Genomic DNA, 4,862 nt, shown 5'->3' on the forward strand with positions numbered 1-4,862 from the left:
TTTTTCTGTGCATACAAGTTACAGGGATCAGCAAGGAACCATACTTAAACATCAAACATTAATTTCACATTTTCAAGGTAACACTGTAATATCATTACATAGTATGATGTGCTTTCTCCTGATCTATAACACAAAACACAAATGTAAATGGTCCCTTCTCCTCCTAAATATTTGTTTAAAACAATTGAAACAACAAGGACCCTTAGAGAAAATGCAATGAAATAAAATATAAGAGAAAAAGAAAAGCAGTTCTTTTACTTCAAATACATCAGGTATTAAACACTTTTTATACATACAACAGGTTTTCACATTTCAGCATTTATGTCTTACTCACAGCAGAGGGGTATGCTGCATAGGATGCCTGAACCTAGCCCCAAAATGTCCATGTTTGAGCTTAGAATTAGTTTCAATAACTCATACCTACTGGATACTTCTGTGCCACACACTTTACAATCGCCACATTCCCAAGACTCACATACCTAAAAAAAAAAAAAGAATGTGAGAACATTAACACTTTTACCAAGTAAGTGAACAAGTACACTTTTGTGTATGAACACACTATATTTAGTTAAATAAAACAACACTTACTGTAATGAAGTGAGTGCCCCAAACTGGAGACATGTGGAAAGTCACAATGATGAGGTCTCTGAAATAGTAAAGATGACATATGATTTGAGTTTTTTTAATGAAATCACAACTTTGCAACCTTTTGTATACTTGCATAACTAAATGTCAAAAGAGAGAAAAGATGAACACTTTAAATGAAGTGAAGGAAATTAAACGAGTTAGTTTAAGTATATTACAAATATTACAAATATATATATATATATATATATATATATATATATATATATATATATATATATATATATATATATACACACACACACACACACACATACATACATACACACACACACACGTTAGTGACTGACCTTCTATGTGGAATGATGTCACTACAATGCTTCTGTAAAATTAGAAACAACATAAAAATGATCCTAACATGACATGATCCTACATGTTTTTACATGTTAGTGTCGAGTGTGTTTTTGTCGAGTTGTTGAAACCCCAGTCTGCATTGAAATTTTTGTCTGGGAGAGACCTCGTTGATGCAGTAGAACTACTGTGACGAGCGTCCCGAGGATCAATCGGCGTCGCCCTGGCAACCAACGCCGTGGACCTGGCTGCACCCATCACCGGCTGATCGGTCACATCTGCAGCTCATCCCGGCCTGGCTATAAAGCCACACGTGGCATAGCAGAAGATGAGCATCGACTCATTGTGTCTCAGATAGCCGCGTGTGACCGATCGGCCCACAGAGCACCCACGGATTCACTGCAACACAGAGGGAAAAGGATGGAGCACCCACTCGACGCACCCACTTCATCCTTTCATTCACTTTGTAAATAAACCTTGTGTCGTGTTGCTGTGCTCAATCTTGTCATGACTTGAAACTGTCTTTCACAACCTTGGTAGCAGAGTTGGGCTGTTCCTCACCCAGTTTTAAGCCTCCTACAAAGCTGTTTCTGTTTCAGTTCATGACTTCAGTTCAGTTTCAATCTTTGTGTGACATTGATGATCATTAGCACTTGTTTGGTATAATTGGTTGATCATATACCTGATATAGTCAGGTGTATGATCAACCAATTATACCCAATATAATTCAATTATACACAGTCAGGAATTTTGTAGGTTTATAGAACCTACAAAATCCCTGACTGTGTACTTCTAAGAAATTATGCTGGTTTGAAGGCAAAAAACACCAAATATTGATTTGAAGTAGATTTTTCTTTTGTTCACTCAAAAACAAACAATCCTTATTTATATTTCTGAAAGCATCTGCATAAAACTTTTGCACACTGTATGTACTGTATATATATATATATATATATATATATATATATATATATATATATATATATATATATAGAGAGAGAGAGAGAGAGAGAGAGAGAGGTATTCTTACCTGCTTTAACATATTTTAGGCTGAGGTTACCATGGTAAATTCCATGTTTGTTATATAACGTCTTTTACCAAGGTAACTTAAGCCTGTTGAGATAGATATACATCTTGTATGTTTTGTATGGTTACATGATGTGATCAAGTTCGTTACAATGCAAGGCAAATTTAGCAGTTTTCTATGTCCATTCAGAGTCCGCCTCATCTGAAGTCCTCTCAAGGGCTGGCATCATCTGAAGTCTTCATAAGAGACTGGATACAGTCAGCAGGAGCAATCTATAGGTTACATCAAAATGTGATGTAATCAAACATGGGAACTCACTTTTTCACGACAAACAAGGAACGACTTGTCAAACTTGTCATTGTGAGGGTGATCTCTCATTACAGGGTGTCTTCAGGTGGTTATTGTTCTAGAGAAGAAGAAAAAAAAACACAAGAGAAATGGTTAAGTGACTCGGGAGGCGGAAAAATAATAAAGATATATTTGGAAGAATGTTTTTCAGAAAAAATAAAGTAGGAATATTGACAGAATTCACAAGAGCACTTAGATATTACCTCTCAATAAAAGAGAAATTCAATAACATTCAATTCCATGTACAATATTATGCGCTAATCGGGGTTGCACCCGGTAACTACAGGTTTTAGAATAAAGTCACACAATGAAATAGTGACAAGGACATCAGACCATCAAATAACAAATAATATACAAAAATAAACCTTTCAAATACAACAGGAATGAAAGATTCATTAGAAAAGAATCATTATAAAATTGTTTTGACTCTTATAGTCCTTTCGGTTCAAAGATTCAGTTTGGTAAACTTGATTCATTCGATTCAGTTATAACTATTCAGTTCAAATAGTTCGGTTCAATAAGTCAATTCAGAAGAATGGTTCGGTTCAGTTCAACATCAAAAAGTAGAGAAATAGCTCCGTCTCCACAAAAAATATATATTGCTTTGAGCAATCGCTTGAAGAAAAGAAAAATTTAACTCTCCTACCCCGTTCTGAGATTAAATTATCTCAAGTCAATGCAGGCAACAATACGTTCACACAAGCACATCATAATTATCGTTACACAATATGAACTTTTAGAACTAACATATGCATTACTATTAAACAACAGGCTTCTCTTAACTCGTGAGATATGACATTTAAGAATAAGGAACTGGAGGTTGCTCATACACAGCCATTCATACACATTAGAAAATGTGAACTCAACAAAATCCAAAGAAATAAACTTTTTAACTTATATCTGCTTCTGTTATTTTGCTGCTCGTTTCGTGAATCTCACGGAGAAAAACTAAAATGGCGACTACCATTAGCGGCTAACGTGATGGGCGGGGCTTCTGATCCAATCTAACGCGATTGGATGATGACTGCTATGTCAATCAATTTACTTGACATACAATTAACATACTTTTTATAGATTGTTTTTTAAAAGACTATTCAGTCAAATTTCTTGAACCCTGTTTATTTAAGTAGAATTAATGTATTTTATAGTACAGGGTTAAACAACCTCCAGAGGATGCAGCCTTCCGTATTTACCCACACAATTAAATTCAAAACTTCGGAAACCTGCCCAATCTGGCTACAATATAATATAATAACAACAAATCAAAATCGTTTGATTCGACATCGTGTTTTGGACCCCTTGGACCTATTTGAAAGATTTGGTGATACACTTGTGAAAATCCAGCGTTTAGTTGATCCTAATAAACACTTGTCGTCACAGTTGAAAACACGAACGCTTTCTTCTTCCGCTAGGAGTTCGGCATCATGGCGAATTTGTTTCGGACAGAATGTTAAAGGAATAGTTCAGCCAAAAATTAAAATGGTTTTACACCCTGAAGCCGTCCTCGGTGTCATCACTTTCTTTTTCAGACGAACACAGTCTGAGTTGTTTAAAGATTTATCCTAGCTCTCCCAAGCTTGAAAAATATATAGGCAACAGAGATGTATGTTTTTGGACCCTGGCTTTCTCTGTCGTGAAGCTCTGTCACAATCTCCTGCTCTCCGATCTCATTTAAAAAATATAAGTATTACTACAATGTAAATGTAATTTGCTTTTCATATGCCAGCAACGTAATATCTGCAATATTTTTAGGAATAAACCTCTGACAGAGACTCCTCTCCTATCAGCCAATCACCGTGCGCATAGTGAGTAAGCGTGCTGACGTCATCCATAGCAACAAGGCCAACGCCGCCCATACTCTTACGGTAAGACTTTTATTTCTTAGTAAAAGTTTGTCTCAGCTTCTTTGTGAACAGGTTTTGAGCGAAAACTGTTTTACTGCTGTCTAGGAGAACTCTTAGTGGTAAGATAAAATGTTTTGAGGACTGTGGAAACCAGACTGAAAATTGTCCAGGCATTATTATATTAAATCGATGCAATATGCTTTAGTTCAAATCGGTTGAGAGGCGAAACAAATCGGGATTCAAATAGGGGGCGGAGTTTATACGAATGTATGTCTGAGCCGGAACTTACCGTCTTTAGAAAAGTGCAGATGATATTTTCCTTTTCATCTTGCCTCTGTATAACGCATAGGTTCATAAGTGCAGCGCTGTTTTGATTACAGAGAAAAACAAGGAAACGCTTTAAGGCTGAATCAACGTCTCCTTCAGCTTGACAGCTGTTTGTTACATTATTATAGTGTAGATTTTAATTTCACAAAAAAATGTGCAGCCTTTTGTACAGGCAATAATAAAAGGGACACATTTGATTTACAACTTTTATTAAATGAATCAAAAACAGAAAACATCATGTCTCATGACGCCATAGCACGCATTCGAATAGAACTCACAGGTTTACAAAAACCTTGACATTCTTACATTCATTGTGGATTTGTTGTAGTGATCAGTGACCTCACAAAGCGATGGGACAGCGAAATACGAAAGTGAGTCCG

General features: G+C 36.0%; 1 long non-coding RNA gene across 1 annotated transcript; it reads right to left on the bottom strand.

Annotated features, from left to right (window-relative positions):
* Positions 1-314: 314 nt before the first annotated feature.
* On the bottom strand, positions 315-1,043 carry LOC122341208. The gene is made up of 3 exons (XR_006250450.1): positions 936-1,043; positions 589-646; positions 315-479 (listed from the first exon to the last, which is right to left on the bottom strand). It is a non-coding gene; the product is annotated as an uncharacterized LOC122341208 (long non-coding RNA).
* Between the last annotated feature and the right edge of the window lie 3,819 nt (positions 1,044-4,862).

The sequence above is a fragment of the Puntigrus tetrazona genome, unplaced genomic scaffold (genome assembly GCF_018831695.1).
Source record: "Puntigrus tetrazona isolate hp1 unplaced genomic scaffold, ASM1883169v1 S000001170, whole genome shotgun sequence".
NCBI lineage: Eukaryota > Metazoa > Chordata > Actinopteri > Cypriniformes > Cyprinidae > Puntigrus > Puntigrus tetrazona.